Source organism: Aegilops tauschii, chromosome 5, assembly GCF_002575655.3.
Source record: "Aegilops tauschii subsp. strangulata cultivar AL8/78 chromosome 5, Aet v6.0, whole genome shotgun sequence".
Taxonomy (NCBI): Eukaryota; Viridiplantae; Streptophyta; class Magnoliopsida; order Poales; family Poaceae; genus Aegilops; species Aegilops tauschii.
In genome coordinates, this window is record NC_053039.3 from 22,294,354 (window position 1) to 22,320,664 (window position 26,311).

Genomic DNA, 26,311 nt, shown 5'->3' on the forward strand with positions numbered 1-26,311 from the left:
TCGCGTTGGTTGCGAGGTTTATTTGTTTTGTGTAGGTACGAGGGACTCGCGCGTAGCCTCCTACTGGATTGATACCTTGGTTCTCAAAAACTTAGGGAAATACTTACGCTACTTTGCTGCATCACCCTTTCCTCTTCAAGGGAAAACCAACGCAGTGCTCAAGAGGCAGCAAGAAGGATTTCTGGCGCCGTTGCCGGGGAGGTCTACGCAAAAGTCAACGTACCAAGTACCCATCACAAACCCTTATCTCCCGCATTACATTATTTGCCATTTGCCTCTCGTTTTCCTCTCCCCCACTTCACCCTTGCCGTTTTATTCGCCCTTTCTTTTCCGTTTGCCTCTTTTCGCTCGTCTTTCTTTCGCCATGTCTGAATCTGGGGAGGTTATCGCTAATGAAGGCAATAATAACAACTTGGGAAATTTTGATGCTTTTGATGATCCTCTTGAGGAACCTACTATCTTGCACACCAAAAAGTTTCGAGTCGGTAGTGGCAATATTATTGGGAAAGGAGTTATTGAAGATTTCTTTACTTGTGCCGACACTTTGCCCATTATGGGTGTCTCTATTCTTCATAAAACTAGTAGCCTTGCGGATGCAATATCTTTGCTTATAGTTGAACTTGAAAGGCAATTTCTTCATATGCATCCTTGCATACAAAGAATTTTCCTAGAATTTTCTAATATTGAGCATTCTTCTGTTAAGCGTGCCACCACCATCTTTTTGGCTCATGAGTTTAGATTCATAATGAAAGAGGCTAGAGAAATCTTTGCGCATTATAGGGTAGATTCTAGCCATCCTCCCATAGAAGCTATCCTTTTTAATCAAGAAGACATGATGCGTTTACAATCTTTGGATCACGTTGCTTATAATGAAAATCTTAGGAAAAAGGTTCCAGCCGATGTTCTAGTTGATAGAATTTCTGAGCTTAATGATGATTTTGCTATTCAGAATAATGGATTAGGTTTTTCTCTTGAACAAGGGCTTGTGACTTTTTGCCAAAAGAATGCTTGTAATGATGAATTGGTTGTGGAATACAAAGGGCCAAGGGAGGAACCCATACCTCCCGAGATTGATCTTGGGGACTTTTGTCCCATTAAATTTAGCCCTTTTGATTATTTTTGCTTGCCTGAAAGAAAACTTGCTGCTGAACGTAGAGAATATGAAAAAAAGTTTTCATGACTTGCCGTACCATTATTATGGCAATACCTAGATCTATCCTTGCTTTTATGCCCAGCTAGGGGCGTTAAACGATAGCGCTTGTTGGGAGGCAACCCAATTTTATTTTTAGTTTTTTGCTTTTTGCTTCTGGTTAGGAATAAATGTTTGATCTAGCCTCTGGTTAGATGTGTTTTTATGTTTTAATTAGTGTTTGTGCCAAGTTAAACCTATAGGATCTTCTTGGATGATAGTTATTTCATCTTGCTGTAATTTCCAGAAACTTTCTGTTCACGAAAATAATTGTTAAAAATCACCAGAACGTGATCAAATCTTGATTCCAATTGCTGCTGATCAATAAACAAATTTCCTAGGTCCTTCTATTTTGGCTGATTTTTTGGAGTTCCAGAAGTTTGAGTTAGTTACAGATTACTACATACTGTTCTGTTTTTGACAGATTCTGTTTTTCGTGTGTTGTTTGCTCATTTTGATGAATCTATGGCTAGTAAAATAGTTTATAAACCATAGAGAAGTTGGAATACAGTATGTTTAACACCAATATAAATAAAGAATGAGTTCATTACAGTACCTTGAAGTGGTCTTTTGTTTTCTTTCGCTAACGGAGCTCACGAGATTTTCTGCCAAGTTTTATGTTGTGAAGTTTTCAAGTTTTGGGTGAAAGATTTGATGGATTATGGAACAAGGAGTGGCAAGATCCTAAGCTTGGGGATGCCCATGGAACCCCCAAGATAATCTAAGGACACCAAAAATCCAAAGCTTGGGGATGCCCCGGAAGGCATCCCCTCTTTCGTCTACTTCCATCGGTAACTTTACTTGAAGCTATATTTTTATTCACCACATAATATGTGTTTTGCTTGGAGTGTCTTGTATGATTTGAGTCTTTGCTTTTTAGTTTACCACAATCATCCTTGCTGTACACACCTTTTGAGAGAGACACACATGATTCGGAAATTATTAGAATACTCTATGTGCTCCACTTATATCTTTTGAGTTATATAGTTTTTGCTCTAGTACTTCACTTATATCTTTTAGAGCACGGTGGTGGATTTGTTTTATAGAAACTATTGATCTCTCATGCTTCACTTAGATTATTTTGAGAGTCTTAAATAGCATGGTAATTTGCTTAATTAATCCTAATATGCTAGGTATTCAAGATTAGTAAAAACTTTCTTATGAGTGTTTTGAATACTAAGAGAAGTTTGATGCTTGATGATTGTTTTGAGACATGGAGGTAGTTATATTAAAGTTGTGCTAGTTGAGTAGTTGTGAATTTGAGAAATACTTGTGTTGAAGTTTGCAAGTCTCGTAGCATGCACGTATGGTAGACGTTATGTAACAAATTTGAAACATGAGGTGTTCTTTGATTGCCTTCCTTATGAATGGCGGTCGGGGACAAGCGATGGTCTTTTCCTACCAATCTATCCCCCTAGGAGCATGCGTGTAGTGCTTGGTTTTTGATGACTTGTAGATTTTTGCAATAAGTATGTGAGTTCTTTATGACTAATGTTGAGTCCATGGATTATACGCACTCTCACCTTTCCACCATTGCTAGCCTCTTCGGTACCGTGCATTGCCCTTTCTCACATTGAGAGTTGGTGCAAACTTCGCCGGTGCATCCAAACCCCGTGATATGATACGCTCTTTCACACGTAAACCTCCTTATATCTTCCTCAAAACAGCCAGCATACCTACCTATTATGGCATTTCCATAGCCATTCCGAGATATATTGCCATGCAACTTTGCACCATCCAGTTTATCATGACACGTTCATCATTGTCATATTGCTTTGCATGATCATGTAGTTGACACAGTATTCGTGGCAAAGCCACCGTTCATAATTCTTTCATACATGTCACTCTTGGTTCATTGCCTATCCCGGTACACCGCCGGAGGCATTCATATAGAGTCATACTTTGTTCTAGTATCGAGTTGTAATCATTGAGTTGTAAATAAATAGAAGTGTGATGATCATCATTTTCTAGAGCATTGTCCCAAGTGAGGAATAAAAAAAAAGAGAAAGACCATAAAAAAAGAGAAGGCCCAAAAAAATGAGAGAAAAAGAGAGAAGGGACAATGTTACTATCCTTTTACCACACTTGTGCTTCAAAGTAGCACCATGATCTTCATGATAGAGAGTCTCTTGTTTTGTCACTTTCATATACTAGTGGGGATTTTTCATTATATAACTTGGCTTGTATATTCCAACAATGAGCCTCCTCAAGTGCCCTAGGTCTTCGTGAGCAAGCAAGTTGGATGCACACCCACTTAGTTTCTTTTGTTGAGCTTTCATATATTTATAGCTCTAGTGCATCCGTTGCATGGCAATCCCTACTCCTTGCATTAACATCAATCGATGGGCATCTCCATAGCTCATTGATTAACCTCGTTGATGTGAGACTTTCTCATTTTTTGTCTTCTCCACATAACCCCCATCATCATATTCTATTCCACCCATAGTGCTATGTCCATGGCTCGCGCTCATGTATTGCGTGAAGGTTTATAAGTTTGAGATTACTAAAGTATGAAACAATTGCTTGGCTTGTCATCGGGGTTGTCCATGATGAGAGCTTTCTTGTGTGATGAAGATGGAGCATGACTAAACTATATGATTTTGTAGGGATAAACTTTCTTTGGCCATTTTATTTTGAGAGGACATAATTGCTTAGTTAGTATGCTTCAAGTATTATTATTTTTATGTCAATATGAACTTTTATCTTGAATCTTTCGGATCTGAATATTCATACCACAATTAAGAAGAATTACATTGAAATTATGCCAAGTAGCACTCCGCATCAAAAATTCTGTTTTTATCATTTACCTACTCGAGGACGAGCAGGAATTAAGCTTGGGGATGCTTGATACGTCTCCAACGTATCTATAATTTTTGATTGCTCCATGCTATATTATCTTCTATTTTGGACATTATTGGGCTTTATTATTCACTTTTATATTATTTTTGGGACTAACCTATTAACCGGAGGCCCAGCCCAGAATTGCTATTTTTTGCCTATTTCAGAGTTTCACAGAAAAAGAATATCAAACGGAGTCCAAACGGAATGAAACCTTCGGGAACGTGATTTTCGGAACGAACATGATCCAGGGGACGTGGACCCTACGTCAAGAAACAAAAGAGGAAGCCACGAGGTCGGAGGGCACGCCTACACCCAGGGCGCGCCCTACACCCTCGTGGGCCCACTGTTGCTCCACTGACGTACTTCTTCCTCCTATATATACCTACGTACCCCCAAACGATCAGATACGGAGCCAAAAACCTAATTCCATCGTCGCATCCTTCTGTACCCATGAGATCCCATCTTGGGGCCTGTTCCGGAGCTCCGCCGGAGGGGGCATCCATCACGGAGGGCTTCTACATCAACACCATTGCCTCTCCGATGAAGTGTGAGTAGTTTACCTCAGACCTTCGGGTCCATTGTTAGTAGCTAGATGGCTTTCTCTCTCTTTTTGGATCTCAATACGATGTTCTCCCCCTCTCTCGTGGAGATCTATTCGATGTAATCTTCTTTTGCGGTGTGTTTGTTGAGACCGATGAATTGTGGGTTTATGATCAAGTTTATCTATGAACAATATTTGAATCTTCTCTGAATTCTTTTATGTATGATTGGTTATCTTTGCAAGTCTCTTCGAATTATCAGTTTGGTTTGTCCTACTAGATAGATCTTTCTTGCAATGGGAGAAGTGCTTAGCTTTGGGTTCAATCTTGCGGTGTCCTTTCCCAGTGACAGTAGGGGCAGCTAGGCACGTATTGTATTGTTGCCATCGAGGATAACAAGATGGGGTTTTTATCATATTGCACGAATTTATCCCTCTACATCATGTCATCTTGCTTAAGGCGTTACTCTGTTTTCATGAACTTAATACTCTAGATGCATGCTGGATATCGGTCGATGAGTGGAGTAATAGTAGTAGATGCAGGCAGGAGTCGGTGTACTTGTCTCGGACGTGATGCCTATATACATGATCATACCTAGATATTCTCATAACTATGCTCAGTTCTGTCAATTGCTCAACTGTAATTCGTTCACCCACCGTAAAATACTTATGCTCTTGAGAGAAGCCACTAGTGAAACCTATGGCCCCGGGTCTATCTTCATCATATTAATCTTCCAACACTTAGTTATTTCCGTTGCTTTTTACCTTTTCTTTTATTTTACTTTGCATTTTTATCATAAAAATACCAAAAATATTATCCTATCATATCTATCAGATCTCACTCTCGTAAGTGACTGTGTAGGGATTGACAACCCCTTATCGCGTTGGTTGCGAGGATTTATTTGTTTTGTGTAGGTACGACGGACTCGCGTGTAGCCTCCTACTGGATTGATACCTTGGTTCTCAAAAACTGAGGGAAATACTTACGCTACTTTGCTGCATCACCGTTTCCTCTTCAAGGTAAAACGAACACAATGTTCAAGAGGTAGCAGGAACCTGCTCCGCCCCTCTGCTTCTTTGTGTTCTTGGCCTTGGCGCTGTCTTGGGCATCTTGTGCTTCGGCTTCTCTCCGGTTCCTTCCCCTGCTCTGCTTGGTGTGTCCGTGGGCGCGGCTCCGACTGTCCGTGCACAGGTAAAGGGGTACAAAGGTGCGCCCCTACTTTTGTACACCGACAGGAGCCCCCGGGCCTGGGCCACACATAAGCGCGACACGTTGTTGGGCCAGGCCCAAAACGGTGCGCTAGCAGGAGGGGCGTATTTTACCGCGGTAATTTTCCGTCTGTTGCGCTTCCCCACGACCCGCATTGAACGCGCGACGTGGGGGGGGGGGGGGACGTGTGACGTGGGCGGCATGCGTGGGGCGGTTCCCGGATGCATGCATCACATCATGGTAAAGAGGCGGCCCGCGCCTTCCCCATAAAAGAGGGAGGCGTGGATGTGCGGCTCATTTACTGGATGGACTCAGGTCATGGTATTCAAGGCGTCCACGCCCCTTGATCACGGGGGGGGGGGGGGGACGGTCGTCTCACCTATCCATTTGACCCTGCACGTTCGCCACCCGTCCTTCATGCAAGTGGCGGGCTGTGGAGGCGGGAAACCGGGCCGTCGCTGTTTGGGGCAGCGGGTCGGTCCTGATTCCCTGCGCCTCCGCCGGCCGGATTGGCTGAGTGGGGCGGCCGAGCCTCGACCCCGCCCCTTTATAAAGAGGGGGAGGGAGAGTGCCATCCCACATTCTTCAGTATCCATCCTCCTTCATCTTTGCTTCTTTCTTCCACCTGCTATGGCGAGAGGAGGTGCTGGGCCTTCGATGGTGGTAGCGAGGGTCGCTGCTCGTCAGCGCGTCCCTCCTTCCCACGAGCCCATGGCGGCGGAGCCAGCCACAAGAGGAAGGGGGAGGGGGCGTGGCCGAGGTCGCCGCGGCGGTCGGGGGAGAGGGGGACGAGGTGACGCGGCGGCCGTGCCTCCCGCCATGGAGGGCCATGTCGGGGACCGGCCCCGCGAGTTCTTCATCAGGCTGCGCCGGCCACCGCGTCGTCGTCTCCGTCTCCCCACCCCCTTTGTTGAGGAGATGGAGCTCGATCCGCCCCAGACCCTCAGATTGCACATGAGGGGCTGCGGGACCGGCGGTACGCGGGTCGACGTCGACTTCCCCGCTCCGCATGTTATGTATCTCTGTCGTGGATGGAAGACATTTGCTCGCATCCATAGCCTGACGGTGGGGCTCGTCCTCTACTTCAAGTTAATGGAGGGCGTCCTTCTCTCGGTCAAGGTCTTCGGAGATCTTGGAACTCGCCTGAAGTGCTGCGTGGAGAGCTCCTCCGATGATGAAGATTCCTCCTCAAGCGAGAGCGACGACTAGGGTAATAGGCGGGAGGATGACGGGTCCAACTAGGTGTCGGACCCGCCGTCCCGAGGCGGCGTCGGCAGCAGCAGCATCTGCACCGAGCCCCTTGAACTTCTCGGGGTCGCCTCCTTGGGCGACTGGCGTAGGAGGCCCGGAGAAGGCGAAGAAGGCGGGTGGCGGGCCGTCAAGTCGGAGTACGCGAGCACTGACACCTTCGTCGCGTATTGCCGGTCCTACCGCCTCGTCTTCCAGCTCTTCTCCCGTCATCATCATCACCAGCCCCTCTCCGGGACGGCCACCGAGATGCTCTCCTGGCGCCTTCTGCTGCTCGTGCCTTGCCTAGGCGCTTCTTTCACCCTCCCGCTGTCCTCCTTCACCTTCTGAGGAGAGGGACAAGAAAGGGATTATAGGCACCTTATATCTTTTTAGTTTGTAAGCCTACGGGCACTTGTTAATTTTTAGACTTGTAATCCCCTTGCTCATGTTTTTCATTCCATACGAACTGTACCTGTATGGGACGTTTTTAATGAAAAAGGGTGTTCGCCGGGTTCTTTGTGCGTGAGCGAGGCCCATGCCAAGGACGAATCCTTGTTACTTTTAGGATAAACATTGTCGCCCGGCAACAGGCCTTGCCGTTCCCCCACTTCAGCCAACCATTCTCACGCTCTCGGCGGAGGCAGGGGCGACGCAGAGTTAGGCCCCTCGTTCGTTTCTCTTGCCACCGCGACTACGCCCAAGTTACGACCCAGGGAATAGCTCCTGGGTACAGGAAAAGGGGAGCACGATGGTTTTAAGAATATAAACGAGGTTTCACATGTCCCAGTTTCATACGGAAATGCATAACAGGGGAATGAAAGACTTATCGCAGCCCCCGGCAACCTTGGCTTGCCGTGGTTGGGCCCTTGTGTCTTCAGCCCCCGGCAATCCTGGCTTGCCGGGGCTGGAGCACCGATCCGTCCTCTTTCTCCCAAGCGGCTCAGGAGAAGTGTCCATGTGCCCTGCGAACCAAAGAGGACAGAAAAACCCACACTCAACCTCTAGGCTAGGGGTTAGTCGCCGTTAAGCACTATCAACCCTATCCGAGGAAGAGACTCAACCTAGCCTGCATGCTATGGCTTAGGGCGCTAGCGCTTCGTTTATTTATGCTCAAGGTCTGCGCCTGGCTTTGTATAGAGGGTTACATGCCTTGCCGGCAAAGCTTGTACAAAAGGTGGCTTGCCGGGAGGCCCGGCAAGCCGCGCCTTACGGGTAAAACTTGCGAAGATGCTCGATGTTCCAGGAGTTGCTCACTGGGACAGCATCTTCAGTCTCCAGGCGGACTGCGCCAGGCCTGGTGACTCGTATTACCCAATAAGGGCCTTCCCACTTTGGCGTCAACTTGTTGGAATTCTTGGCCGATTGAACGCGCCGATGAACAAGGTGGCCTTCCTCAAAGCTTCGGGCATGGACCTTGCGGCCATGGTAGCGGCGCAAGGCCTGCTGGTAGCGTGCAGCTCTCACAGCCTCCCGAAGACGATCTTCCTCAAGGAGCGTTGCGTCATCTTGCCGCAACTGCTCTTGCTCAGGCTCATCATAAGAGAACACTCGAGGTGACTCGTATATGAGTTCCGTGGGGAGAACTGCCTCTGCCCCATATACTAGGGCAAAGGGTGTCTGGCCGGTGGCTCGATTTGGCGTCGTCCTGATCGACCAAAGAACCGCGGGCAACTCATCAATCCAGCGCCTTCCGCTCTTGTGCAGCTTGTCAAAAGTCTTCGTTCTCAGGCCTCGCAACACTTCAGCATTTGCCCTCTCCGCTTGGCCGTTGCTCCGTGGGTGTGCCACGGAAGCAAAACAGACCTTGCCGCTGAGGTCTTGAATGTATTGCATGAAGGTGTGGCTTGTGAACTGCGTGCCGTTGTCGGTGATGACTCTGTTCGGCACACCAAAACGGCAGACTAGTCCCTTGAATAACTTGATGGCTAACTGTGCTGTCACCTTCCTCACTGGTTCCACCTCTGGCCACTTTGTGAACTTGACGATTGCAACGTACAAGTACTCAAAGCCCCCGACAGGACGGGGGAAGGGGCCCAGTATGTCGAGCCCCCAGACCGAAAATGGCCAGGAGAGAGGGATCGTTTGAAGGGCTTGAGCTGGTTGATGAAGCTTCTTTGAATGGAACTGACACGCTTCACACTTGGTTACTAGTGTCGTTGCATCCTGGAGGGCGGTGGGCCAGAAGAAGCCTTGCCAGAATGCCTTGCCGGCAAGGGCCCTTGACCCTATGCGGGAGCCACATATGCCTCCATGTATCTCCGCCAACAGCTCCAGTCCCTCCTCCCGGGAGATGCACTTCAATTTCACACCGTTCGGCCTTCTTCTATACAGGACGTCATCGACGAACTGGTACAGGGCAGACCGATGGGCTACTCTTTCTGCTTCTTCCTGCTCCTCAGGAAGTCCCCCTGTCTAGAGGAAATGGACGGTATGCTGTGCCCATGCTGCAGCCTCGGGCTCGACGGCAAGGACCAAAGGCATCTCTTCTGCCATGGGGGCAGCCGTCTCTACGGCCAAGGCTGGGTGCCCTGCCGGAGGCAGCCGTCCTTTGGCTGGCTCAGGATCCGCGGCAACACCCTTGCTGGCAGCCACCGGGGGTTCGGCAGGAAAGTACTTGCCGGGGCCTGACTTCCTCCGCTTGTTCTGCTCTGTCGATGGCTCGACGGATGGTTGAATTAACCGAAGCAAAAAGGCACCCGGTTCCACAGGTAGCTTGAATGCGGCGTGCTTTGACAGGTAGTCAGCAATGTCGTTCTCCGCTCGGGGAACGTGCTATGCTTGTATACCGTCGAAGCGCTCCTCCAGTTTCCTCACCTCATCTATGTAGGCCTCCATCAACGGACTCTGATAATCTTTGTTAACTTATCCGACGACAAGCTGTGAATCACCCATGACGATGAGCTTTTTCACCCCGAGGTCTGCCGCGATCCTGAGACCGGCAAGCAGCCCCTCGTACTCAGCAGTGTTGTTGGTGGACATCTCCCTGGGAAAGTGCATCGGGATTACATAGTTGAGGTGCTCTCCGGTGGGTGCGACGAGCAGCACGCCAGCACCGGCGCCTTGCAGCGAGAAAGCTCCGTCAAAGTACATAACCCAGTCGCGAACTGTTTCCTTGCCGGGGAGGGTAGTCTCCTGGATCTCTTCATCATGCGTTGAGGTCCATTCTGCAATGAACTCCACCAAGACTCTGCTCTGGAACGTTGAGGTACTTTCAAATCTCAAACCAAAGCTTGACAACTCCGAGGCCCACTCCACAATCCTTTCGGTCGCATCTGGGTTGTGCAGTATCCATTGCAACGGGAGGCGGGTGACGACGGTGATCTCGTGGGCTTGGAAGTAGTGACGCAGCTTCCTCGAGGCCATAAGGAGGCCGAAGAGCAATTTCTGCACACCGGAGTACCTCGACCTAGCCCCCTGCAAGAGGGAGCTGACAAAGTAAACCGGGTGCTGCATCATCTTCTTCTTCTGCACCAGTTCACTTGACTATGCGGGCACCGCCCCGATGGCGTCAGACTCTGCCGGGGGCCTTGCCTTGCCGGCACCAAGCCCTGCCGGGGGAGTCTCTGGCTTGCCATCCGCCGGTCCTGCTGTCGCCACTGCCTCCTGGTCGACCTCCCTCTGTGCCACCAGTGCGGCTGAGGGAGTCCTGGATTAGGGGGTCCTCGGACAGCCGGACTATATCCTTTAGCCGGACTGTTGGATTATGAAGATACAAGATTGAAGACTTCGACCCGTGTCCGGATGGGACTCTCCTTGGCGTGGAAGGCAAGCTTGGCAATACAGATATGTAGATCTCCTCCCTTGTAACCGACTCTATGTAACCCTAGCCCCCTCCGGTGTCTATATAAACCGGAGGGATTAGTCCGTAGGACAACAACAATCATACCATAGGCTAGCTTCTAGGGTTTAGCCTCTACGATCTCATGGTAGATCAACTCTAGTAATACTCATATCATCAAGATCAATCAAGCAGGAAGTAGGGTATTACCTCCATCGAGAGGGCCCGAACTTGGGTAAATATCGTGTCCCCGCCTCCTGTTACCATCTGCCTTAGACGCACAGTTCGGAAACCCCTACCCGAGATCCGCCAGTTTTGACACCGACATTGGTGCTTTCATTGAGAGTTCCAGTGTGCCGTCATCATAAGGCTGGACGGCTCGTCTCGTTGTCAAGGACAACATCACCTCTAGGGGAGCCCTGGCTGTAGGCCAAACTCTCCGACTAGGCGGTTTCGTCATGACTGCCCGTTCGGCCGCCGCGCCGAGGATGACTTCTCGGGTCATCGAAAACAGCCTCCACGTCGGCTCGGAATTCGCCGAGCAGTTGGATCCAATGGAGCTCTCTTCCTTGAACGAGCTCTTGGATCGCATTGCCGCCTTGGCGGTCACTACGGACTATGATCAGATCGGGCTTAAACCCGACCAAAGGGAGATTAACTCCCCGCTGGTCACCCATCAGATAGCGGTGGTGGAGGAGCAATGCGGCGATTCTTCCTCTATCTTGAGGACAAACTATGTCCGGATTCCCGAGCTCTCCGATCTGGATACCCGTCTACGGGAGGACATGGCCCGAGCCTTGAACCTAGAATCAGGCAGCAGGCCAAACCTATTGGGCAACATCCCGGAGCCCGAACTTCTAAGATCGGAAACTCCTCCGCCCCTGGGTCTCAGATCGGGTCAAGGTTCGGACTTAAATCCACCCACTCACCCAGATATAAGCGATCTTTCCCACATTAGACAAGAGCCCCAGGAGACAGTACACCACTATTGGGCCAGATTCCTCCTTGTAATGAACAAGGTCAAGGACTGTCGCGAAGAAGACGCAATTTCATTCTTTTGCAGTAATTGCACGGACAAGGGAATCCTCAACGCCATAAGTCGCCGTGACATAGCACACTTCGCTGACTTGGCGGCCATAGTACGGAAGTACTGTGCGATGGAAAGCACCTGGAAAACCCAAACAAAATTCTGGGATCCTCCGGCCCTCACTAAACCACTTGTCCGAACTAAAAGGGTGTACTCTTGTAAGTCACCCGGTCCAATTACAAAGAAACAAAAACCCACTACAGGGCGCGTAACCGTATTGGAGGGATGGCTTAATGGGCCATGCAAAATTCATAGTACAGCGGATATCATGCCAACACACAGCCTTAGAGCATGTTGGGTACTCCGGCAGGTGGCCAAGAGTGGTGAGGATCTCCTCATCAACAATACCGTAGAGCACCATCCCGCAGAAAACAGCAATACAGTATTGACAGTCTTCAAGACATTCGCCTCGAATAATAGGCGTAAGCGAGCACTCACAGCCTTGCCGAAGTCTACCACGTGGCAGCAATAAATCTGTGGAGTGATACGGCTATCACCTTCAATGCAAGTGACGAACCCAAATTTCGAACAGCCCGAGCACCAGCCGCCTTGGTCCTTAGTCCAATTGTGGACGGCTTCCGGCTTACTAAAGTGCTCATGGACGGCGGTAGCAGATTAAACCTCATCTATGAAGAAACTCTTAGCAAAATGGAAATAGACAGGAGCCGCATTGAGCAAAGCAGCACGACCTTCAGAGGAATCATCCCTAGTCGGGAGGCATGATGTGCAGGAAAAATCACGCTAGACGTGGTATTCGGCACGCCGGAGAATTATAGGTGTGAAGAAATCACATTCCAAGTGGCCCCGCTCAGTAGCGGATACCACGCCCTTTTAGGGCGGGAGGCATTCATGATCTTCCAAGCTATACCCGGCTAAAATCCGAGCTCTGTCACAGTTGGCTATCCCAACAGACCTCAAGCAAATCCAGAAACTAACTGGATGCGTGGCTGCCTTAAGCCGCTTTATCTTCCGATTAGGAGAAAAGGCACTACCCCTTTATCGCCTTCTTCGGCGCACCGAACACTTCGAGTGGGCGGATGCGGCCACGGCTGGATTGGAAGAAACAAAGCCATCCTGGCCACCAACCCAATCTTGGCCGCGCCAAATGTCGGCGAACCAATGCTGTTATATATAGCGGTAAATCACCAAGTTGTAAGTGCAGTGCTCGTCGTCGAACGAGAGACGGACGGACATAAGTTCCCACTTCAAAAGCCGGTATACTATGTATCCACTATCCTCACTCCATGCAAATCACGGTACCCACATTATCAAAAGATAGCATACGCGGTCTTCATGGCATCCCGGGAACTACGACACTATTTTCAAGAGTGTTCAATCACGGTGGCCTCTGAAGTACCACTCAACGACATAATAAACAACCGCGATGCCACGGGCCGGATTGCTAAATGGGCTATTGAGCTCCTCCCGTTCAACATAATATATAAACCGCGGCGAGCCATTAAGTCACAAGTACTGGCTGATTTTGTCGCCGAATGGACACAAGCCGAACTCCCTAAAGAGTACGGCGCATACTCAAATTGGATCATGCACTTTGACGGCTCTAAAATGCTGGCGGGTCTGGGGGCTGGTGTCGTCCTGACATCCCCCACCGGAGATACAGTCCAATACGTACTCCAAATACTATACACAGACTCCAACAACGCAGCAGAATACGAGGCCTGTTACATGGTCTCCGGATGGAAGTCTCCATGGGCATTCAAAGCCTAGAGGTGTGGGGGGATTCGAACCTCGCAATATCTCAAATAAATCGAGACTTCGAGGCCAAGGAGCCAAAAATGGCGGCTTATCGCAACGCCGTCCTCAAAATGTCAGCTCGGTTCGAGGGGCTTGAATTCCACCATGTGGTCCAGGAACACAATCAGGCGGTAGATATCCTTGCCCTCATCGGCGCTAAGCCTGACCCGGTCCCACCTAATATCTTCTTGGAAAGGGTGTTTAAGCCATCTGTGGTATGGGAAGGAGAGACCGGAAATAATAGTCCGGACCCGGACACAACGCCAGATCCTGAACACCCTGCCGTAATCGGAGGCTCTACCACCGAAATAACACCTTCCGCCCACGTGATTATGGTTGTCATCGCCCCGTGGACAGAACCCTTCTTGGCCTACCTAACTAGGCAGAAACTACCTGAGGACCCAAACGAGGCACGTTGCATTGTGCGACGTTCTAAAGCCTACAAGGTCCACGAGGGAGAGCTTTATAAGAAAAGCGCTACCGGAGTCCTTCAAAGGTGCATCTCTGAAGAGGAAGGACGGAAACTTTTGGCAGAAAATCATGCTGGACTTGGCGGCCACCACGCCGCAGCCCGGGCCCTTGTAAGCAAGGCCTTCCGTACAGGTTTCTACTGGCCGACGGCCCGAGCAGACGCACATGACCTCGTTCAACGTTGCGTCGGTTGCCAGCTTTTTCCAAGCCAAAGCCATATGCCGCCCACCGCTCTCCAAACAATCCCCATCACTTGGCCCTTTGCGGTCTGGGGGCTTGATATGGTCGGACCCCTTAAAGGGGGAAGCCGTAAGAAAAAATACCTATTGGTAATGGTGGACAAATTCACCAAATGGATAGAAGCCAAACTAGTTAAAACGGCCGAATCCGGACCTGTGATAGACTTCATATCTGGGGTTGTACACCGTTATGGCGTCCCCCACAGCATCATCACCGATAACGGCTCGAACTTTACAGCCGACGAGGTAAAACTTTGGTGCAGCAACATGGGCATCAAGCTCGATTATGCTTCTGTCTATCACCCGCAAACTAACGGTCAAGTCGAGCGAGCAAATGGTCTTATCATGAGCGGCATTCAACCCAGATTAGTGCGATCCTTGAAGGAATCTGATACGCACTGGGTAGAGGAGCTCGACTCCGTACTATGGGGGCTGCGGACCATGCCGAATCGCACTACCGGATACACACCATTTTTTATTGTGTACGGCGCAGAGGCAGTACTGCCCCTGCGACATAATTCATGACTCACCTCGAGTGCGCATGTATGAAGAGAAAGAAGCCGAGCTCGATCGGCAGGACAGTTTGGACGCCATGGAGGAGGAGCGTGACGTGGCAAAAGCCCGTTCCGCATTTTATAAGCAACAGGCTCGACGGTAATGAAGCAGAGAAATACGGGCCAAAACTTATAACGTTGGCGAACTCGTTCTACGCCTACCGGAGAAGAAAATGAACAAGCTCAAGCCCAAATGGGAAGGTCCCTTCGTTATAAACCAAGTTCTGACCGGTGGAGCGTATCGTCTGCGGGATGCATCGGACAATCGACTCGAGCCAAACCCATGGAATGCAGCCAGACTCCGAAGGTTCTACGCCTAGTGCCGGACTCTATGTTCGTCTCCTTGCCTCCGTCAATTTTTTATATATCCATTATCTGTCTTTTATTTCTTTCTTTCTTCCCTTTTTCTTCAAGGCCTTAAAAGGCTAGAACGTGTCTTGACAACACAATCTTGACGCGCTAGCCGCGCTCATTATACCTGGGGGCTTCTTATACAGAAGCTTAATATCACTATTTTCCGGGCTCTACGCCCCACACATGTGTTATTCTTCCACATGTACCTTTTTTCGCCATTATATGCATCGATATGACTTAAGTTTTGGCCAAGCTGGGGTTGCCTAGCTCTTGTGTTTATGCCCTACGTTCTCGTTAATTCGGCTAGGGCATAAGGGGAGCACCTCTGCGATTGTTACTACCGGGTCAGCCGGATGTGTACCTCAGACTGGGTGAAGCCGAAAGCTAGCGTTCTTAAGGGAATACTTGGTCGGTTAACAAAAGATGACCCTTATTTATTGAAATACATGCCCCCAGATGTTTATATCCTGCGTCTTTTTTTAACAGCTTGGACATGCACATTAGGGCATGCGTACCCAGGGAAAGGAACCCTTAACGGAACTATTCTCCCTGGAAGATGTTTCTTACTATCCATGTAATATAACATAGCTAGTTGGGTACTTGTCTGTTCAAGCACTTATGACCCCTACGCCTGGTTTCCACGCGGACCCCGTTTTTTTTACAACTGAGCGGGTATTCGGATACACTCCGGACTGTCGGGTCCAGAGGTCGAAGCGAAAAGGTCCGCCATGACAAATGATTTACAATCCGGCTAGGGACAATACATGTCACTTGAAGTACACAGTCACTTAGACTGACTAAATTCTTCTTCTATACCATCCAACAGGTTGTCTAGCCTACAATCCTGTTGCGAATACTTTGCGGTAAATTCTACTTGGTCATATACCAAACTGACGGGGATCTCTTTCCCATCAGGCCCCATAGGTCTGACCTCGGCCATGTGGTTCGGGTCAGCCTTGGTATATCGCGTCTTCACCATGGCCCAGGCTTCCCTCGCACCTTGTCGGCAGGCCGATATCTTCCATAGTCGGAAGCGCCGCCGGGCTCCCTTGAGCTTCTTTATAAGCTCCCCCATGCCTCCTGGCGGGGAGGCGGATGGCCACAAGGCTTGGGCAATGCCCTGTATCACCTGCCGAAGTTGTTCGTGCAGTTGTGATAGCTCTGATAGAAGACCACCCGCAGACCCGGGCATCTCCTCCGCGGGATGACCCGTCAGCATACCTGCAGACATATCTCTGTTAGCCGGTTTCTTCGCCGAACTCTTTAAAAGTTTGTTCAAGCACTTAACTGAAAATGCCACGTCGAAGCCGCTTATTCTCCTTTACGAAGTCAGCAAGCTGGGCTCGAACATCTTTCAGTTCCACGCCCAGCTGGATATTGGTGTCTTGGAGATCGTTTTTCTCCCGCCTAACCCGTGTAAGCACGCGCTCGCCAGCCTTTAGCTGTCGTTGAGCATGCGGCTCGTCCCCTATCACGACCTCCAGATTCAGTCGAGAGTCATCTGCAGAATCTATTGTTAGATTTGCATACATGCCGCATACTTCCTGGTACCTGTCATTCTTTGCAATAGAAATAAGTGTTACCAGATGGGGCCTTCTCGGACTCCTTTACTGCGGAAATTACAGCCTGAAGCTGGGCTTTGCAATCCTCCAGCTCTTGAGACAACCGGGTATTCTTCTCCGTAAGAACCTATGCAAACAATGATCCTTAAATCAGTTGTGCCAACTGTTTCAAATCTTAGGGGCTACTCATATACATAATTATTAGATTTTCTTACCCGTATATCCTTTACATACTGGTCCGTGGCTTTGGCAGGACCATTTTGAGCAGCTCGGATGTACGCATCTCCTGAGTTAAAGGCGTCGAACGCCTCTTGGGAGAAACAAGCATCGCGGAGTACTTCCCAGCGGCGCCTGTGATTGATGGCACTCTCCACTTCGGAATTCGTATCAGACAACCTATCTGCATCCTCTGTAGGAGGAACATCCGGTGTTGGCCCCATGTTTGCGTCCGCCTCTAGGTCCGACTCTGGAGCCCGGCTGGTGGAGGCGTGGCCGGCAACCTCTCCGGATATAGTCCGGCGAGCGTTTTTCCTACCAGGAAACATGGACGTTATTATATTTTAAAAGACGACAACCACGGAGCGGGGTTCTGTTTCATACCTCTGTGATGGCGTCTCAGTCCTGACCGCCTTACTGTTAAGCCTACCCGGCTTTGGTGCCCCTTGTTGGTAAGTCACTGTGGGTTCGGCATGGCGTCCCGAGGGCCTTCCCTGTAAGACACCATATGTGTGCGGTAGGTGAAGTGCAGAAAAAGGGATCCTTCCCGGAAGTTGGGACTCCGGTTTTACTTACATGCGATGCAGGGAGTTGTCTAGGATAATCGGCTATGATGGCCACCATGGCATCATCGCAGCTCAATTGATAGAATGTCCTGTCAATCAGCTCCACATATGTGTCCGGATCCTCTTCGAGTCCGGGGTCGAGGGCCCGGTCAGGGTCCTCTGGTTGTGGAGGTGGGCTGTGGACCTCCCTCACAGCTTTTCGCAGCTCCTGCTATGAAATAGCAAGGTGAATATTTATGACAAAGAATGCGGGAAGGTCTGGAGTAAAAAGTAGCAGCTCACCCAGTTTGGGGGGTTGTACATGGAGAATCCATCCCGTGGCTTGATACGGATGAGCTCCTCTTCCTCTCCTTTGTATAAATGGGACAGTCTTTTCGCTAGAGCAGCGACGGAGTCCGGACCTTTACGACCGCAGTGGGTGGCATCGTATTCTCCATTGAAGTGCCACATGGGTTGTCCCCGGTATTGAAGTGGCTGCACCCCCCGCATTATACATATTGACATAACCTCGACTATTGTCAATCCTGATTTGGCCAGCGTTTGTATCCGGCCCATCAGGTAAAGGACCTCTCTGTTATCTTCCTCCTAGGGGCTCCGAGGGCGCCAGCTGCGGCGTTTCTTCAGAGGGGCGTTATTAAACTCAGGAAGGCCCATCCGAACACGGTCTGGAAGGGGGACGTCCTCCATATAAAACCACTCTGAAGGCCAATCCTCGGCTGTCTTCTTCGGAGTACCAGACAGATATCCGGTCCCGCGATGCGTCATATCTCGGCTCCGCCCACTTGATATATCGACCCCTCTTGTGTACGGGGTACGAGGCAGAACAGCCTCCTCCATAGCTCGAAATGAGCTTCACAACCCAAAAACAGCTCGCAAAGGGCGACATAGCCTGCGATGTGTAATATGGAGGCAGGAGTAAAATTATGCAGCTGGAGGCCGTAGAACTCCAGGAGCCCGCGGAGGAACAGATGGATTGGAAATCCAAGCCCCCTTAACAAGTACGGGACAAGGCATACCCGCTCCCCCATGGATGGGTTGGGAAAGCTCTCCGCTTGTTTCCCGCCATTGTAAGTGGCTAGTCCAGCTCGGACGGGGACCATATACGCAGGAGGAAGAAACCCCTGGGTTTGTAACTCTACTAACTGTCTGTGGGATACGAAACACTTCTTCTAGTTGCCTGGCTTAGGGCTACGGGAGCGAGAGGAGGAGCTGCAACCACCGGCCATGATAGGATGGATTTTTCCGGGCGTGCTCCGATGGATACTCGCTGAGGGAGGATGGTGTGATCTGGATCTGAGGATCCCCGGTCCCTTAAATAGACGATTTACTCACATGGTTAGGGCGGCAAGTGCAAAAATGCCCCGACTTCTCGCATTCGCTCGACACGTGGAGGATAGCCACAGAAGCTGAGGAGTGCAACATTCATGGGAAGCCGGACAATACTCGACAGGTGCTTAGGACTTGGAGAAGAACCCGCCTTGCAATGCCGAAGACAATTTGCGCGCCGGACTCATCGTCATTGAAGCCTAGTTCGGGGCTACTAAGGGAGTCCTGGATTAGGGGTTACTCGGACAGCCGGACTATATCCTTTAGCCGGACTTTTGGACTATGAAGGTACAAGATTGAAGACTTCGACCCGTGTCCCGATGGGACTCTCCTTGGTGTGGAAGGCAAGCTTGGCAATACGGATATGTAGATCTCCTCCCTTGTAATCGACTCTGTGTAACCCTAGCCCCCTCCGGTGTCTATATAAACAGGAGGGTTTAGTACGTAGGACAACAAAAATCATACCATAGGCTAGCTTCTAGGGTTTAGCCTCTACGATCTCGTGGTAGATCAACTCTTGTAATACTCATATCATCAAGATCAATCAAGCAGGAGAGGGCCCGAACCTGGGTAAACATCGTGTCCCCCCGCCTCCTGTTACCATCCGCCTTAGACGAACAGTTTGGGACCCCCTACCCGAGATCCGCCGGTTTTGACACCGACGGCGGCGCTGACCACTTGATTCGTTGCTGCTAGATACAGCAGCAACGGCTCTTGTGGTTTAGGCGCAACCAGTATTGGCGCGGAGGAAAGGTATTTCTTCAGATCCTGCAACGCCGCCTCGGCTTCTGGGGTCCACTCCATTGGGCCTGCCTTCTACAAGATTTTGAAAAAAGGAAGGGCGCCCTCGGCAAACTGGGAGATGAATCGGCTCATGGCGGTGACGCAGCCAGTGAGCCGACGAACATCCTTGATCCGCTTAGGCGCCTCAATCTGCTCGATAGCCTTGATCTTGTATGGGTTTGCCTCAATCCCGCACTATGACACAAAGAACCCGAGAAGCTTGCCGGACCGAACGCCGAAGACACACTTCTCAGGGTTCAGCTTGAGGTTGATCTTGCGCAGGTTGGCAAACGTCTCTTCCAGGTCTCGCACAAGAGTTTCCGCGTCCTTTGTTTTGACCACTATATCATCCATGTATGCATCCATATTTCTATGGAGCTGGGGTTCAAAACCAATTTGGGCCGCTCTTGCAAATGTCGAGCCAGCACTCTTCATCCCGAAGGGCATCCGTAAAAAGCAATACATACCACATGGGGTGATGAATGCTGCCTTCTCTTCATCTTCTCTTGCCATGAAGATCTGGTGGTAGCCTGAGTAGGCGCCGAGGAATGACAACAGATCACACCCGGCCGTGGAGTCAACAATCTGGTCGATGCGTGGCAACGGGAAGGGGTCCTTGAGACAAGCCTTATTGATATCTGTGTAATCAATACACAACCTCCACTTCCCATTTGCCTTGCGCACCACCACCGGATTGGCCAACAACGTCGGATGGAGCACTCCTCTCACCAAACCCGCCGCTTCCAACTTCCTGATCTCCTCCGTGATGAACTCCTGCCTTTCTAGAGCCTGCTTCCTGACCTTCTGCTTGACGGGCCGCGCATGAGGACAGACAGCTAGGTGGTGCTCAATCACCTCCCTGGGAACACCGGGGATGTCGGACGCTTGCCATGCAAACACGTCGACATTTTCCCGCAGGAAGGTGACGAGCGTGCCTTCCTATTTGCTGTCGAGGGTGGAGCTTATGGTGAAAGCCCCTCCCGTGCCATCCTCCCTAACGGACACCTTCTTGGCCTGCGGTGGCTCAGCTCTCGACTTCTTTCTCTTGCCGGTGGAGCTCTCCGGCACGTCCTCGACAGTAGCACAACACTCCGAGGAGGTGCGCTTGCTGGAGTGGGTGCGAGAGGTCCTGCCGGGCTTCTTCTTCCCTCCCGGGGCTTCAACGGCAGGAGCAAGTTCCTCGGAGGCAGCTGCTGCAACTGCTTCCCGGTAGAGTTGGTCGGCGAAAATCAGCACATCCTTCTTGTCGGAGGGGACGGAGATGATGGTCAACGGCCCAGGCATCTTCACCATATTGTAGGCGTAGTGTGACGCCGCCATGAACTTGGCTAGTGCCGGGCGGCCGAGGATCCCGTTGTAGGGCAAGGGGATCTCGGCCACATCGAAGACGATTCTCTTCATCCTGTAGTTCAACTCTCCTCCAAACGTCATGGGCAGCGTGACCTTCCCCTTCGGCTGGCTCCTCCCCGGATTGACCCCTTGGAACGTGCCCATTTCCTCGAGGTCTCCATCGGGAATTTGCAGCCTTTTGATCACGACGGGCGAGATCATGTTTAGGCCGGCCCCGCCGTCGACCAACATCTTGTTCACCTTGAGGTTGCGTAACGTTGGCGAAACCAACAACGGCAAACACTCGACTGCGGTTGTGCGGTCAAGGTGGTCCTCGGCGTCAAAGATGAGGGGCGTGCTGGACCACTTCACTGGCTTCTGAGCGTCGAACGATGGTTCTGCCGCCGTAATCTCACGCGCCCACTGCTTGAGCTAGCGGTGAGAAGTATGCAGCAAGGCGCCACCATCGACGCACATGGCCTCTGTAGCCTTCTGGAACTCTTGCTCGTCGGACTCGTCGTCCTTGTCACGATCATCGTCTTCCTGCTTCTTGTCACGGCCCAGGGCGGGCCTCTCTTGCTCGTTATCCTTGCCGCGGCGGCCTCCTTTGCCGCCATGCTTCTTGCCGGATCCCTCAGCACCATCCTGGCCCTTCTCCTTGTCCCACCTCTCGTACTCAGCTTTTTGCTTCTCAGCAAGCAGTTCAACTTGTCGGCAGTTCTGGAGGTCGTGGCCCTTGGTGCGGTGGATCTTGCAGTACTGCTTGTCGGAACTCCCTGACTTGTCGGTGGCCGCTAATGCCCGGCAGGCGGCGCACCCGGAAATCTCCTTGCCGGGGTCATCTGCCTTGGTCTTCTAGGCAGCGCCGGTGCTGTCGGATCCCTCGACGGCAAGCACGGTCTTGCCCTTGCATTGCCTGTTGTGACGCCTGCTACCTCTTGAGCACTGCGTTGGTTTTCCCTTGAAGAGGAAAGGGTGATGCAGCAAAGTAGCGTAAGTATTTCCCTCAGTTTTTGAGAACCAAGGTATCAATCTAGTAGGAGGCCACGTACGAGTCCCTCGCACCTACACAAACAAATAAATCCTCGCAACCAACGCGATAAGCGGTTGTCAATCCCTACACGGTCACTTATGAGAGTGAGATCTGATATATATGATAAGATAATATTTTTGGTATTTTTATGATAAAGATGCAAAGTAAAGAAAGCAAAATAAAAACGGCAATGGAAATAGCTTGTTGTTGGGAGATTAAATATGATGGAAAATAGACCCCGGGGCCATAGGTTTCACTTGTGGCTTCTCTCAAGAGCATAAGTATTATGGTGGGTGAACAAATTACTCTTGAGCAACTGACAGAATTGAGCATAGTTATAAGAATATCTAGGTATGATCATGTATATAGTTATCACGTCCGAGACAAGTAGACCGACTCCTGCCTGCATCTACTACTATTACTCCACACATCGACCGCTATCTAGCATGCATCGAGAGTATTAAGTTCATAAGAATAGAGTAATGCTTTAAGCAAGATGACATGATGTAGAGAGATAAACTCATGCAATATGATATAAACCCCATCTTGTTATCCTCGATGGCAACAATACAATACGTGCCTTGCTGCCCCTAATGTCACTGGGAAAAGACACCGCAAGATTGAACCCAAAGCTAAGCACTTGTCCCATTGCAAGAAAGATCAATCTAGTAGGCCAAACCAAACTGATAATTTGAAGAGACTTGCAAGGATAACCAATCATACATAACAGAATTTAGAGAAGATTCAAATATTGTTCATAGATAAACTTGATCATAAACCCACAATTCATCGGTCTCAACAAACACACCGCAAAAGAAGATTACATCGAATAGATCTCCACGAGAGAGGGGGAGAACATTGTATTGAGATCCAAAAAGAGAGAAGAAGCCATCTAGCTAATAACTATGGACCCGAAGGTCTGAGGTAAACTACTCACACATCATCGGAGAGGCTATGGTGTTGATGTAGAAGCCCTCCGTGATCGATGCCCCCTCCGGCGGGGCTCCGGAACAGCCCCAAGATGGGATCTCACGGGTACAGAAGGTTGCGGCGGTGGAATTAGGTTTTTGGCTCCGTATCTGGTAGATTGGGGGTACATAGGTATATATAGGAGTAAGGAGTACGTCGGTGGAGCAACAGGGGGCCCATGAGGGTGGAGGGCGCGCCCAGGGGGGTAGGCACGCCCCCTACCTCGTGCCCTCCTGGTTGATGTCTTGACATAGGGTCCATGTCCTCTGGACCACGTTTGTTCCGAAAATCACGTTCCCGAAGGTTTCATGCCGTTTGGACTCCGTTTGATATTCTTTTTCTGCGAAACTCTTAAATAGGCAAAAAACAACAATTCTGGGCTGGGCCTCCGGTTAATAGGTTAGTCCCAAAAAATATAAAAGTGTATAATAAAGCCCAATAATATCCAAAACAGAATATAATATAGCATGGAGCAATCAAAAATTATAGATACGTTGGAGACGTATCAAGCATCCCCAAGCTTAATTCCTGCTCGTCCTCGAGTAGGTAAATGATAAAAACAGAATTTTTGATGTGGATTGCTACTTGGCATAATTTCAATGTAATTCTTCTTAATTGTGTTATGAATATTTAGATCCGAAAGATTCAAGATAAAAGTTCAATATTGACATAAAAATAATAATACTTCAAGCATAATAACTAAGCAATTATGTCTTCTCAAAATAACATGGCCAAAGAAAGTTCATCCCTACAAAATCATATAGTTTAGTCATGCTCCATTTCCGTCACACAAGAATGCTCTCATCATGCACAACCCCGATGACAAGCCAAGCAATTGTTTCATACTTTAGTAATCTCAAACCTTTTCAACTTTCACGCAATACATGAGCGTGAGCCATGGATATAGCACTATGGGTGGAATAGAATATAATGATGGGGGTTATGTGGAGAAGACAAAAAAGGAGAAAGTCTCACATCAACGAGGCTAATCAATGAGCTATGGAGATGCCCATCGATTGATGTTAATGCAAGGAGTAGGGATTGCCATGCAACGGATGCACTAGAGCTATAAATATATGAAAGCTCAACAAAAGCAACTAAGCGGGTGTGCATCCAACTTGCTTGCTCATGAAGACCTAGGGCACTTGCGGAGGCCCATTGTTGGAATATACAAGCCAAGTTCTACAATGAAAAATTCCCACTAGTATATGAAAGTGACAAAACAAGAGACTCTCTATCATGAAGATTATGGTGCTACTTTGAAGCACAAGTGTGGTAAAAGGATAGTAACATTGTCCCTTCTCTCTTTTTCTCTCTTTTTTTGGGCCTTCTTCTTTTTTTATGGCCTTTCTCTTCTTTTTTATATTCCTCACTTGGGACAATGCTCTAGAAAATGATGATCATCACACTTCTATTTATTTACAACTCAATGATTACAACTCGATACTAGAACAAAGTATGACTCTATATGAATGCCTCCGGCGGTGTACCGGGATATGCAATGAACCAAGAGTGACATGTATGAAAGAATTATGAATGGTGGCTTTGTTGGAGAACGTAGTAATTTCAAAAAAATTCTACACACACGCAAGATCATGGTGATGCATAGCAACGAGAGGGGAGAGTGTTGTCCACGTACCCTCGTAGACCGTAAGCGGAAGCGTTATCACAACGCGGTTCATGTAGTTGTACGTCTTCACGATCCGACCGATCAAGTACCGAACGCACGACACCTCCGAGTTCAGCACACGTTCAGCTCGATGACGTCCCTCAAACTTTGATCCAGCCGAGTGTTGAGGGAGAGTTTCGTCAGCACGACGGCGTGATGACGATGATGCTGTTGTACCGACGCAGGGCTTCGCCTAAGCTCTGCAACGATATTATCGAGGTGTAATATGGTGGAGGGGGGCACCGCACACGGATAAAATATCGTATATCAATTGTGTGTCCAGAGGTGCCCCCCTGCCCCCGTATATAAAGGATCAAGGGGGGAGGCCGGCTGGCCCTTGGGGCGCGCCAAGGAGGGGGGGGAGTCCTCCTCCTAGTAGGAGTAGGACTCCCCTTTCCTAGCCCAACTAGGAAGAGAGAAGGGGGAAGGAAAGAGAGGGAGAGGGAGAGGGAGAGGGAAAGAGGGGCCGCGCCCCCTTCCCCTAGTCCAATTCGGACTCCTCATGGGAGGGGGCGCGCCACCTCCTGGGCTGCTGCCCTCTCTCTCCCCTCAGGCCCACTAAGGCCCAATACTTCCCCGGGGGGTTCCGGTAACCCCTCCGGCACTCCGGTTTTATCCGAAACTTCTCCGGAACACTTCCGGTGTCCGAATATAGTCGTCCAATATATCAATCTTTATGTCTCGACCATTTAGAGACTCCTCGTCATGTCCGTGATCACATCCGGGACTCCAAACAACCTTCGGTACATCAAAACATATAACCTCATAATATAACTGTCATCGTAACTTTAAGCGTGCGGACCCTACGGGTTCGAGAACTATCAATACATGAACGAGACACCTCTCCGGTCAATAACAAATAGCGGAACCTGGATGCTCATATTGGTTCCTACATATTCTACGAAGATCTTTATCGGTCAGACCGCATAACAACATACGTTGTTCCCTTTGTCATCGGTATGTTACTTGCCCGAGATTCGATCGTCGGTATCTCGATACCTAGTTCAATCTCGTTACCGGCAAGTCTCTTTACTCGTTCCGTAATACATCATCCCGCAACTAACTCATTAGTTACAATGCTTGCAAGGCTTATAGTGATGTGTATCACTGAGTGGGCCCAGAGATACCTCTCCGACAATCGGAGTGACAAATCCTAATCTTGAAATACGCCAACCCAACAAGTACCTTTGGAGACACCTGTAGAGCACCTTTATAATCACCCAGTTACGTTGTGACGTTTGGTAGCACACAAAGTGTTCCTCTGGTAAACGGTAGTTGCATTCATAGGAACATGTATAAGTCATGAAGAAAGCTATAGCAACATACTAAACGATCGAGTGCTAAGCTAACGGAATGGGTCAAGTCAATCACATCATTCTCCTAATGATGTGATCCCGTTAATCAAATGACAACTCATGTCTATGGCTAGGAAACATAACCATGTTTGATCAACGAGCTAGTCAAGTAGAGGCATGCTAGTGACACTTTGTTTGTCTACGTATTCACACATGTATCAAGTTTCCGGTTGATACATTTCTAGCATGAATAATAAACATTTATCATGATATAAGGAAATAAATAATAACTTTATTATTGCCTCTAGGGCATATTT

At 49.4% G+C, this 26,311-nt stretch overlaps 1 pseudogene; it reads right to left on the reverse strand.

Moving 5' to 3' along the window:
* The window catches only part of LOC141022485 (uncharacterized), a 122,003-nt pseudogene that overhangs the window by 65,649 nt on the left and 30,043 nt on the right, over nucleotides 1-26,311 (reverse strand).